A 14,334-nucleotide genomic window follows, 5' to 3' on the forward strand; every position below is an offset into this window, starting at 1 on the left:
AACCGTAAAATATGAAGAAAAACAGAATTTTAATTATCTTTAAATTATATCTTTTTTCTCTTCATGTTCTAGAACACGGTTTTGAGCACCGCTGTTTATAATAACATGTATTTTGTTAAAGAGTTAGCTCTTAAACATATGATCAAACGGGGAAAATTTACGGAAATTGACATTACTTTCTCGATCTCAAATAAATTTGTGAATAATCTTAAGAATCTTCCTCTCATGCATTTTAGAGAAAATAACAAAAATCCCCATATCAAACAACAACTTGACATAAAATTTAACGACTCAGAATTGATGGCTTAAAAGTATCCATAAAATTAACAAAAAAAAAAGAAAAAACAAAACTTCCAAAAAATCAACCTACAAAAAACCCCAAAGATCCTGAAACCAAAACCCATTGCAGCAGCAGTTTCCGGCAGCAAAAGTGGCAGTAGCTGTGACTGCAAAAACGAAAGGGGAAACAGGAAAGGACAAATTTCCAAAACAATTTACAAAAGCAACAAAAGGATTATCATGTTGAACGTTGGTGTTGGTAAGTATTTTGGTTATTCAAGCTTCCTTCTCTTTGTTGTTGCTGCTGTTTTTAGAATTTTAGATTTTCATCCATTGTTGCTATTTTTTGGGCATGTGACATTTAATTAACACTTTGGGCTGTGTGTGTATGGCTGTGTGTAGTCACTTTGAATTGCAACAACAGTTTGTGTCATCTCCATTCATTCTCTGTACCTCATCTCCCTCTCTCTCTCTATCATCTCTTTGTGCCGAACACTTTTGTTTGTCTTTGTTATTCCATTGCCCCATCAATGTTGACCTTTTTAATTTAATTACACTTCGTTCTATTTGATATTTTCGGTACTTCCATGTTTTGTCCACACAATTGTGTTTGCCAATTTTGCTCGTTTATTTTGTTTGCTTTGGTTTTTTTTTTTGATTTTTCTGCTTGGTTTGGTGGTACTCTTTCTATAACCGCCATGTGGTTGAGAGTATTATATGTTTGCTTTAAGCCATTGCAATTTTGATTTCAAGTTCAATTGGTTTGGAAATAGATTGTTTTTAAGAAAATATGGATATGAAGCTTTAAAGGCTATTTAAATATAATTTAAGAAGGTTAAACTAAAGTTTCAAAAGTCCTTTAAAAATATCTTGACAATAATCGAAGTGTTTATCTCTTATAATCTTCCACATCCAATACTTATATTAATATCTTTATACTTTTCTAAAATATTGTAACTTCAATACTCTATAACGACAACTACAAGTAACTAAAATATTTTGTCAGGAACATTTTATTTAAGGCTTCAATCTCAAAATATAGGAAAATACTCCAATAGTCTTTCGAAAATTTTAATAAACTTAGGAGACTTGGATGTAGTTTGCGATAGTAGTTTAGACAAATTGATAAAATTTAAATGTCCAGAATTTTCTTTGAAAAAAAAACCTGCACTTTTGGTTCGGAAAAGTATTAGAAAAAATGTACGGTTTTAGCTCCGAAAATATCGAACATATTCATATTTTAATGTCAGAAAAAATTTAAAAAAAATAGTTGTTTGCGACGATAATAGCGTCAATCAACCACCCAATGGACAATTTAGCTTTCGGCAACATGCCGTTTACCGCATAAGGCAAATAATTCTCATTCACTTGGCCAGTCACATATAGTGTTCGGTTTGAGTTAAGATGAGACAGGCTTGTTACTACAGGGGACTTGCCGAAGGGAATTGATTTTCCGAATCATTTTCTGTGATCTGTTTTACCTTTTTGGATATGGCTCCCATTAACTTGAGTTGCCTGTAATTCATGTACACTGGGGCTTCGGCTCGCGGTTCCGTCGGAGTTTTGACTCACTATTCTTCAGGAGTTTCGGCTCGCTGTTTCACCGGAGCTTCGGCAAGCTGTCCACGGGAGCTTTTCTTAGTTTTACCGAAACATTGATGGCTAATTAGAATTAGGCATAAATCGTAGATCTACCTAAAGCAGTTTCCTAGCAATTATAGGCGAACCAAACAGCTATATCCGAACATAAGAGCCCGAACGAGTTGCAATCCATCTGCGGAAGTATAAACGTTGGCTTCCGAGCATAACCACAGTGAGTTGTCGAACCCTAACGAGTTCTGATCTATCAGCGAAAGCCTACACATTTGCTCTTGAACATAACTACAGTGAGTTGCCGAACTCCAATGAATACTGATCCATCTAAGAAGGCTTGGACAGCTTCTTCCGAATATACCACCTGTAAGCTGCCGTATCCGTACAACCTAAGACGACACAGTGAACTGCCGTCCCCAAACGATTATATTACAAGTCCCCAACCCCTCTCCGAAGACCTGAACATCAACATGCCAACCACCTACATCGTAATCCCTGATAATCTACCAATCCTCAATCCGATGGCGACATCATTGAAGTTTTCGATGAATTTTAAATAGTCAACATTCTGCCAAAAACAACGTAATTCCTGAACTCCTGCACAACAATAACATCTGGCCACCATCTACAAGTTCCCGATTACCTCCAAATCGTTATCATTCCGAATGTCAGCGTCACGCCGAACACAAATATCACAGTTCCTGGTCTTCCTCACATGTCGATATCCGACGGTTGCCCACAATTACCCTATCACCCTCAAATCTTTCCGATTGTCCACGAATCCTACACCGTCTCAATATCAAATCTATAATCAGCGATTTCCTACTAGACATATTTAATGTAGAATTCTCGATTATTAATTGACAAAATTTACTTTGAAGTTCCCAGCACCTCCGAGGTCAATTCGCCATTTTTTTAAAATAGACTAGTTAATTTCAGCCTTCCAGAAACTTTCGAAAATTCCCAAAACGTATCCTTAATTTAAAGATATTTTCACGTTTTTAGAACTGAATCACTGCCACAACATTCTTCATTTTTAATGGTGGCACTTAGATTTCCTGGTAGCCAAGTGTGGCCGTTGGAATCTCTGTTTGGCCTTTTTGAATGCCAAAAATTCGGACGTATTTATCTTTTGTGTGCATACAAAAGGTCATAGGCCAACAAACAGGTTTTTATTGAGGCGGTCGGTTGGTCGGTGTTCTTGTTGTTGTTGCGATTCTTTTAACGACTCACATTTGCTCCCACATACACGCACATTCCTGGCACTGGCACTCCTTTGGACTAACGATTCCAGGCAAATGGATTATTTCAGCTCCGTACATTAATAAGTAAATAACTGGCCAGGAAAACCGAAAGAAACAAAACAAAAGCCAACGGTGCTCACATGCATCCCTGCCCACACAAGCACACACACACACACCTGAGAGTGGAAAATACTTAGGCCCGACCCCAAACTTAGTTTCGAAATAAGCTTTAAACACATTCCTTGGACCATAACCAAATAACTTGGCCGACTGACTGACTGACTGACATGAGCCAGGTGGGGGCCGTAAAAGTATATTAACCTGTCATAAATTCCCCAAAAACAACTTGCACAACAACAAAAAAACTCCCCAACTCTTATCAGTCTCAGGTGGCCGAAAGACCGTCCCGAAGAAGTAAAAAGTGAGAGCGCATCACGCGCGAATGGGATGAGTTGCCCGAGAGAATGTGTCTGCTTTGTTTCTAAGTAAATAACCTTATAAAGTGGCATACTTTTAGGCACAAAGTGAAAATTCATAAATATGTACAGAATACATTAAGGATTCGTTTTAAGGTACGGCAGAGGCAGCAGGAGCAGCAACAACAGCTCGTGTTGTTGATATGTTCCACATAATCTCTTTTAATTATGCTGCCTCTTTTCATATTCCATTTGAGGAAGAGACAACAACAAAAATAAATCTGAAATAAAATTTTATGGCATGACAAATAAAGAAGAGCAAAAAAAGTCACAAAAGGAAAAAACGTGGAATTATGAGGCGGGTATGGGACGGGTAAATGCTCCAACAACAGGTACCATCACATAAAAGCTACTTAACATGCATTCACACAAGCCGGAGCCGTAAGTAATTAATGTTTTATTAAGAAATTAATCTCCAGAACTGAAAGACACATATTGAAGCGGATGGGAGGAGCAAAAAGGCCATAAGAAGGAAATGGAAAAACAAAGCCATTAAGGGAATATTTGATGGTAATCAGCTGTAATAATAGACGATATAAAATACCTTATCACAACGGGTTTCTGTGTAAAAGATTCTGTTAGATTTATGCAGGTCATTTCATCAAATGAATAATTGAATATCATGAGCCTGGCCCCAAAATATTCAATTAAATAATTTAATTTTGTTTAACAATTCTCTGTTTCTCCCATAACCTCCAAAAATATGTCATAATGAACTGAAAACATTCTCTGTCTCTCCCTCTCTCTCTCTCGAATAAATATCTCCCCTTAGAATAATGCAACATGTTTACCAAATACTAAAATAATTCTCCTAAATATCTTTCTTCTGCGAAATATTTACATTCATTGATCTAAGAAAACATCTCTCGAAAATGTCCTGCATTGTTTCGGAACACAAATACGTAAAGAAATGTAAACATGGTCTTAAACGAGCTTAACAAAACGAAAAACACACACACACACAGAAATACAATTCAAATATTTTCATAGAAAATTCGACACAAAGATAAAATGGGGCTTATGTCGCATCACAGGATGGAGAGAATTCAATTCAATATGAAAATCCCTGGGAAAATAATAACACAGGGGAAAATTTGTCAAACAGTGCATACTATTAGGCGAGTGGAAGAGAGAGCATAATTTGTGGCATGGAATTGAATTTCTGTGAGAAGTGGAATCAGTAGATTTATGGGAAATTGCCAGAGGACATCTACTGTAGAGTTGATGTCGCCAGAAGACATCTACTGTAGAGTTTATGTCCCCAGAGGACATCTACTGTAGAGCAGATGCCGCCAGCAGAAATCTGCCGTAGTGTAGATGTCGTCGGAGGACATCTACCATAGAGTAGATATTGTCGGAGGACATCTTCGATAGAGTAGATGTCGTCGGAGGACATCTTCGATAGAGTAGATGTCGTCGGAGGACATCTACCATAGAGTAGATGTCGTCGGAAGACATCTACCATAGAGTAGATGTCGTCGGAGGACATCTACCATAGAGTAGATGTCGTCGGAAGACATCTACCATAGAGTAGATGTCGTCGGAGGACATCTACCATAGAGTAGATGTCGTCGGAGGACATCTACCATAGAGTAGATGTCGTCGGAGGACATCTACCATAGAGTAGATGTCGTCGGAGGACATCTTCCATAGAGTAGATGTCGTCGGAGGGCATCTACCATAGAGTAGATGTCGTCGGAGGACATCTACTATAGAGTAGATGTCGTCGGAGGACATCTACCATAGAGTAGATGTCGTCGGAGAACATCTACCATAGAGTAGATGTTGTCGGAGGACATCTACCATAGAGTCTACTTAGAGCCATAACGCAATAGTGATACATTTGTGGGTATATAACCAATGTTATACCCCATTAAAAAAAAAAAAAAAAACCAAGTCTTCCACCTTTCCACATGCGTCAAATTGTTAATTTTCTCTCTAAATATTTATCTTAGCGCCATTTTGGGCCACATTACATAGACCTTGAATTCTGTAAAAAGCCCAAATAGGAAAACACGCAATTTTCAGAATATGCTTTATGTTTCTTCAGCAATAATTTTGTTGTTATTATTTCAAAAAACAAAAACAAGTAAGGGGAGCCAGTGACCCTGCAACTTTAAGACATGACTAATGCGCAGCAAAGCTCTAAAAAAAAACCCCACGAAATTCAAGACAATGCCAGCGAAAAAGAAAACAAGCAGCCATAAAAACAAGAAAAGGCATACTTCAAATTGAGCCCATCATAATTTCCTGGGGAGCTATTCTCACGCACAATTTGAATAATAACAACAACACAGACCTGCATAAATCTTTAATAAGCAACATCAAGAGAGGGGCGAGAGAGAGAGAGAGGGAGCCTGAAAATGGAATTGTAATTCAAGGCAAAACTGTTGTACAAGAATCCTGCATATTTTTGCTACAAAAATCCAAAGCATACCTTAAGGCTGTTTGCGTGCAAAAGTTTAACAGTGGCAGTTGTTGCCTGTTGTCTATTGTGTTAAGGGAGCATTGGCTTTTGGCATCCCCGACTCTCCCCCTCACCTGATTTTTGTTTTTCGTTGCTGCCATTCCCACGGCCAGTGGCATTTTGCTGCACAAATATTTGTTGAAAGTTTAAACAGGCCAGTAATCAATTGTTAAATATTTAATTTAATTGATTTATACACAGGTGAGTGAGTGAGTGCGAGCGGGAGAGCGAGCGAGAGAGTGAGTGCGTTTGTCTGACATTGCCACGGCCCATTGACTTTAAAACGAAACTTAAAACCATCTTTGCAATCAGACATTTTCTTTCGTTCTCGCTTCGTTTTTTTGCCCTGATGTATTGAAAGGTAATTGTCTTCTTGACCTTTTTGCTGGGCAAATGATTTCCAGCTTAGCCTTTTAATTTTGGGTTGTGAAGAAAAAAAACCGAACAAAAGAAGAAAATAATGAGTAGCGGTGGGGAAGGAATGAAAGCCAACATTAAAACGTCATTAAATTTAACAATGGCCATAATCGTTCACCTTAACAGCCAATGGACGGTTGGATGGCCGGTCTGATGGATGCAGTGTTTAATGTTTATTAATTACACTGAAGAATTTTTACAACGCCAAGTACTTGGTTAAATGTTGGCCTCAAGAGACCCAAAAGCCACTCGAAAAAGCAGCAGAAAACAGCGAAACAAAAAGGATCCTGAAGGTGAGCATAAAAAAGTGGAAGTGTATTAATTTGCATTTAACAGCAAATGACTGAAAAATGAATTTTTTAGCATAAATCCGGGCCTGTTTTTCATCTTCATCTTCATCGTTGTTGTAGTAGTAGTTGTTGTTGTTGTTGAAATTGTTAGCGAAGCAACGAACAAAAAGGAAAATCAATTAAATTCAAAGGCTCTAGAGGACAAGAACTAAAAGTGAAGTGAGTTATGATTTTTTGTTGTTCTTATTCTTGCGGGCATATTTCGGGGAAATGCAAAATGGACTAAGTAACAGTTTTTTTTTTTTTTTAAGAAACAGAAATAGGGTTAGAAAGGCTAGGCCATAGGGAGTATCCGATGTAGTTCAAAACCCGTACTGCTTAGTTCTTTTATACCCTCCACTAGTCTTTTATATCTGTTGTAACCACGAACGAATTGAGATAGAAGCCTAAAATTTTGCATTCATGCATAGTTTACCAGAAGGCAGGTTAAGTTCGTAAATGGGCCATGTCGGTCCACGATTTCGTATAGCCCCCATACAACGATACCTCCCAATACTCGGTATTTTTATGATTTGTGCGACATTATTCACCGGAATTGTCTCAAATTTGGTACTTGATGTTCGTAACGGGTACTACAGCCCATGACAAATAATTTCGTAAGCAGTCCACGTCTTCGTATAGTCTCCATATAACAATTTCCATTTAAGTGGTAGTTTCTGGAAATTTTTTTTTTAATTTTTTCAAGTCCCTTCCGAATGGGTATTAAAGTTCCGCCCGACGGAACTTAGCTGCTTTTTTACTTGTTTGTACTATAAATGAACGAACTTCCGTATGTCCCTTCCCTTCAAGGCTGATCTTCTTGTTGGTCCCAAATCCTACCGATTACTAATAATGGCTTTGCGTTTTTGGAATTCTTTTTAGTTCTTTTTGTACTCTTTAAGTACGAATTTTCAAAAATCTTCTTTATTTAATACTACTGCATAAATGATGACCCTCATAGGTATGTTAAGGGTTATAGCTCCTTTTGTACGTTCAAAAACAGACCTGTATCATTTTATACTTAATAGTACTTTCCATACTCTTGAAAGTACGAATTTTCCAAAATTCTATCTTACACATCCGCAAGGATGGTGGCCCTCATAATGCTTAAAGCTTATGCTTGTAATTATTAATTTCCGATTTAAATCAGCCCCGCATTATTCTGTACCAGTTATTATTATTTGTGCCCAACGAATTACGAATTTTCAAAAATCCTTCCTCATTTCATACTTCCGCAAAACATATCTAGTTCGTACACTTTGCTTGATAGCAGAGCCGTACTATTTTGTACCGTTTAATAATGTTCATCGCCTTAAAGTACGAACATCCAAAAATCCCACCTTTCCATCAAAGTTGTAGCTCTTATTTGTGGCTTTTTATTAACACCTTACTAGTTTGTACCTTTTCGTACTTTTTGTACCCTTTAAGTACGATTTGTCCCAATTACTTCAATAATTCATATTTTAACAAAGAGGTGACCTTCAATCTTAAGTTCACACATATAGCTCTAATTTTTCGCTTCATAATAGTTCCGTACCATTTTGTACCTTTTTGGTACTTTGTACATCCTTAAAATACGAACATCCAAAAATTCATCCTAATTTCATACATTCCCAAAGATGGAGACCCTCATATTTAAGTTCACAGTTTTCGCTTGATGTCAGTACCATTCCAATTTGCACCTTTTACTACTTTTGTAGGGGTACGTAAGTACGATTCTACAAAAATCCCTTCATGTTTCATGATGAGCCTCATATAAAACCATAAATATCTAGCTCAGTTGGGTTGTACCATTTTTTAACCTCCTAGTGACCCTAATGTCAAATACCTATTTTTTTAATTCAGTCATTAGCCTGGGGCTTCATAGGTCATCATAGTATAGTATAGTATAGTATTGTATAGTATAGTATAGTATAGTATAGTATAGCATAGTAGTATAGTATAGTATAGTATAGTATAGCATAGTAGTATAGTATAGTATAAAATTTTGCACAAATCCGTCTTTTGTCGATGATGGGCTATATCGGTCCACGATATCGTATAGCTCCCATATAACGGTACCCACCGATATTCGGTATTTTCATGTTTTTAGCCACATTTTTCAATGGAATTGTTTGAAATTCTACACAAGGAGTTCTTTGTGAGCACTTTACCCCCTTAAAGAGAATTGTCTACATAGGTCAACGATATCGTATAGCCTCCATATAACGGTACCCCCCGATATTCGGTACTTTGATGATTTTAACCACAATTCTCAATGGAATTGTCTGAAATTCCACATGAGAAGTTCATTGTGAATACTTTACCACCAGACATAGATTTGTCTATATAGGTCCACAATATCGTATATCCCCCCAATATATTGGCACCTTACGATATTCGGTATTTTTAAGATTTTAACCGAATTTTTAATGGATTTTATTTATTTATTTATTTATTTATTTATTTATTTTTTTTTTTTTTGAAAATTTCCTAGTTTGTTCCAAATGGTGGAGGGTATTCAAAGTTCGGCCCGGTCGAACTTACTGCTTTTTTACTTGTTTTGGTTAACAATTTTCACAGCACCCAAAAATATGCTATCAAAATGGTAAATATAAGTACGAAAAACGCTCCTCACACACAACTCTAACATTATGATGTAAACTGGCCGTTATTTCTCTATTCGTTATAGATCACATAACCCATTTGCCATTTTATCTAAAGATATATATGTAAACATTTATAAGATGATAACGTTTGAGCAAAGAAGAAGAAGGTAACAAAACAAAAAAACACAAAGTTCTTGGTTGAAGTACTTGGTATGCACCTTAGAAAAAAGATAAAATTCTTATAACGGGGCTTAACGACTGCGAACCTAAATGCTTATGTACACGCACACACACATACATACATAGAAACATGTAAATGCATGTACTTGTTTCGGTTGGTTGTTAGAACAGTTGTTAAAGTCGTTAGAAATGCTACTGTGTAGGTGTGTGTGTGTTTGGCTTCATGCGTCTGTGTCTCTCTAAAGAAGCAAACATGCCAGCTAAAACCATACTTAGCAATATTTAGATACTTAAAACAACAAACAAATGCTACAACAAGAACTACAACTGCATTAAGTCACATTTTTTCATACTCAGAAATTGTATAGTGTTGCCAAATGAAATTTAGTTGACATTTACCCATACAAATTGTGCTGTTGGAACATGGTATTAGTATGACTTGAGTACATTTGTAAATAACTAACGAGCTTTGCTCTTTGGCAAAATGCATTTGGAAAATAAAACGAGAAATTTTCTTGATTTCAAGAAAAAATAAGGTAAAAAATTATAAAATATTAGAATGGCTTAATAACAAACAGTAAAAAATCCTTCGAAAAATCCCCATTAAAATTGGTGACAAATAATACCACCTGGAGCTCCTTGGAAGTCATAAATTTTGGACTCCCTGCCACGAAACGACCCAGTGTACAGCTATGACGTGTCAAATATTCGGTGCATTTGCAATTTGCTTTGAAATCGCCAAAAGTTCCATGGCTTTTGACGTTACGTACATATATACATATGTCTGTATGTATGTTGTTGCATGAAAAAAGAAACACATTATATGGTAGCCATTCTGTCAAAGTGTCAGTGCGCCTATTTGAATACTTTCGTTGTTTTTCTTTTATTCTATTTTTATTTATGTGATAAATTATAAAACATTGTTAGGGGAAGGCGAGGGAGGAGAATGGAATGGAATGGAGGTGAAATAACTACAACTTGGCGTGTGAAGCTGTTCGTGCAGCAGACGACCCAGAGTGGGAGGCAGGTCGTTGCATTGCAAACAAATGTGAATTCTTTATTAATTAAAAGTTGAAAATGTCAACGACAATGTTGTCAAAAGAATCGCATCGAGACACGGGGAAATTCTTTTGAAAAAACAAAGAAAAAACTATGCGGCAATGACATCCTGAAGTAGAGGTTAGATTGCAGCAGCAAAGGAAATTTGAAATGTGGTAAGAAATTTCGAAAATAAGTTTTTAAAGATGTCAATAAGAAAATAATTGAATGCCTGGGGATCTAAAATTGTAGTCAAACCGATGTGTTGAGATTCTTTGGCAGATAGAATAATTGGTGTTGAATAAATACAAGTAAAAAAGCTGTAAGTTCGGCCGCGCCGATCTTTCAATACCTTCTACCATTAGGAAAGACTTTGGAAATTTTGAAAAAAAAAAATAATAAAATCCGTTAAACATTCTGTTAAAAATCTTAAAAATAACGAATGTAGCCGTTATTTTGGGGTCCATACGACAAAGTGGACCTGCATAGGCAACTTTTGTCATAAGCCATTACAATATTCAAATGCGAAACTTGAAAAACAGAAATTCGGTGAATAATGTAGCTAAAATCATTAAAATACCGAAAATAGGGAGGTACCATTATATGGGGCTCACCAAAACGTGGACCTGCACAGACAATTTTCTGTCATAGGCTGTAGTATCCAGTTCGAACTTTAAATTTGAAACAATTCCGGTGAATAATGTCGCTAGAATCAACAAAATACGGAACATAGGAAGGTACTGTTTATGGGGGCTATACGAAGACCTGGACCTGCATAGACAATGTTCTGGCATAGACTTTACAGGGTTGTCCATGTTCGACGGACCCATCTGGCAACGCCATAACTTTTGACAGCGATGTCACATCGCTTAATGACATACCGCGTTTGAAGCGTCAGTCCAAGCAGATTTTTACCATGAACCAATACACGCCACGCGAGCGCTCTGAAATTTACATTCAACAGAAGAAGTCAATTGTGAAAACCCAACGTGCTTTTAAAACATTAAAAAAACACTTCATTAAGCGTTTATACGAAAAATTTTCGACTGGTAAGGCTCTTTCTGATCCGAAGAGCCGTACGAGCCAGTGTTGAGAGGTCCCCAAGAACATCCCAAAAACGCCGTTCTAAGCAGTTGGGCATGGCTCGGTCCACTTTACAACGGATTATTCGCATTGATTTGCATTTGTTCCCGTACAAAATTCAATTGACGCAAAGAATGTTGCCTGCGAACAAGCCTCGTCGATTGGAATGAGCCCAAAAAGTCATGGGTCCGTCGAATATGGGCAACCCTGTATTTCCCATTACGAACTCTAAATACAAACTTTGAAACAGTTTCGGTGAATAATCGTCAAAATACGGAATATTGGGAGGTACTGTTATATGGAGACTATACGAAGACGTGAGCCTGCACACGCTATTTTCTGGCATAGGCTGTAGTACCAATTACGAACTCTAAATACGAAATTTGAAACAACTCCTGTGAATAATGTCCCTAAAATCAAAATACCGAATATCGGGGCGTACCGCTGTATGGGGGCTATATGATATCGTGGACCCATGTAGACATTTCTCTTGGAGAGGGTAAAGTGCTTAGAAGAACTTCTTGTGTGGATTTTCAGACTAGTCCGGTGAATAATAACCCTAAAATTCCCAAAATACCGAATATTGGGGGGGGGGGTGGGGGGTACCGATATATACGATATCGTGGACCTATATAGACAATTCTCTTTCAGGGGGTAAAGTACTCAGAAGGAACTCCTTGTGTGGATTTTAAGACGATTCAATTAACACATTTGGCTATAATCATCAAAATACCGAATATCGGAGGGTACAGTTATATTTGGGGCTACACGATATCGTGGACCGATAATGCCCATCTTCTAACTTGACCTTTCTGCAGACAAAAAACAGATCGTTGCAAAATTTTAGCTTCCTATCTTTATCCGTTTTGAGTCTAGCGTGATTACAACAGACGGAGAGATGGGCGGCGGAAAGGGCTTAATCGTCTTTCATCTTTTAAATGTTCGATGAGTTACAAATGGAATGACGAACTTAATATACCTTGCATACTATGTACGGTGTAGGGTATAACAATGCTAGATACAAATGAGCAAAATTTCACCGTACATATGACTCTAACATGATGTGTAAACAAACCTTTTATTGGCCAAAAGTTCTATGCTGATAATGAATATATATTCTATGGCGTATCAGGCAAATATTTCAATTTGTTGCCAAATTGAATTAGTACATTTTTCCTAATAACATCTACTATTTTTGTACTTCGAGTGCCATACTATCTCCCCCGCACAATTATTACTCAGTACATTTTTATTCCAGGTAACTCAATTTGAAATTTAATTCTATTAAAAGATTTCACTTTTCAAACGAAACAAAAAAATCCCATCGCCATCTCCATAACTATAACCTTTCATTAGACATTTTATTTATATTGTTGCATACTTTTAGGATGCATAATACATTTCTATTTTTAGTATTCTGTTGCTTTTCAACAACTGCTGTTGTTAACTGTGTGCGAGTCTGTGTGTGTGTGAGTGTCTGTCTGTCTGTGTTTATTTGCACCATGCAACACTAAAACTCAATTAAAATTTCAGTTGAAGTTCAAAAGTTTTCCTCTTCGTTTTTTTGTGGAATCGCAAAAAAGAAAAACACACCGAACTGAAAACAAAAACTCTTTTTGGTTTAGTTCATTTAAATTCTACCCCAAAACTTTTGTAGGTTGATGGTGATAAAAACTTAACGTTACTGCATACAAATTTTTGCGAACGGTTTTTTTTTTTTTTTTTTTTTGTTGGGAATGCCAGAGTAGAAGTTCGACCTGTGTGCAAGATATTGGTGGGCATCTGTGTGTGTGTATCTGTGTGAGTGTAGAACATTTTGTGTTAATAATGACTGAGACCACATAACACACGTAGCTTGAAATGAGTTTAAACATGTTACATTATTAACGCCTTGCCTTTGCTGTTGGCTTATTTCCCCTATCGCTTTCTCCCCTCCCTGTTTTGTAAGTGGACGACCACTGCCTGTTGCATTAATCGAAAAAAAAGAGTTTTGCACCGAAAAAAAAAATAGGTTGTCATTTATTTAAAACACCATGGCTTGGTTGGCTGGCTGGTTGTCCACACAAGTCGGGCACACAATGTTTTTATTACAACGTAACCAGGACCAGAAAAAATATGGAAGTGGTGTGTGTGTGCGTGAATGCACAATGCGGATTTCCACAATTCATGCTGGCACATTTTGCAAATATAGTCGTGTGGCTGGTAGACCATAAAAACACATGTCCACAAACATATGTATGTGCGTATGTATGTGTGTGATGGAAATCAAACACATGCTCTCCACAAAATGGGGAAAATAAATATTGGAAAAATATGAACAGTTTTGGCCACAGAGCAATATAGGGTAACTTAACCCTTTTAACAGTCATGGGGATTCTTTTGGAAACAGTAGGACAATTTTCAAAGTATATAAATGAGATATTTCTTCCAAAAAACTTATTCTTCTTTTATTTATCCCCACCGAATTCCAGGCTTCATTTTTCTCCTTATAGCCATTTTCATCGAATTTGTGGCCAGAGGAATGCAACTAATTTTGATGTATTTTTTTATATTTTGACTGAATACTCCTAATGTGTAAACGCACTCCTCAGTAATAAATCAAAATGTCATGGCACTAAAAACCAAAAAGAACAAGTAAAA

At 36.8% G+C, this 14,334-nt stretch overlaps 1 protein-coding gene across 1 annotated transcript in view; it reads left to right on the forward strand.

Annotated features, from left to right (window-relative positions):
* The window catches only part of LOC131803095 (uncharacterized protein DDB_G0271670-like), a 72,007-nt gene that overhangs the window by 13,931 nt on the left and 43,742 nt on the right, over positions 1-14,334 (forward strand). Inside the window, exon 2 of the mRNA XM_059124107.1 lies at positions 237-538. The gene's annotated coding sequence lies outside the window, so the exon portion shown is untranslated. The remainder of the gene's footprint in view (positions 1-236; positions 539-14,334) is intronic.

The sequence above is a fragment of the Musca domestica genome, unplaced genomic scaffold, assembly GCF_030504385.1.
Source record: "Musca domestica strain aabys unplaced genomic scaffold, Musca_domestica.polishedcontigs.V.1.1 27, whole genome shotgun sequence".
Taxonomy (NCBI): domain Eukaryota; kingdom Metazoa; phylum Arthropoda; class Insecta; order Diptera; family Muscidae; genus Musca; species Musca domestica.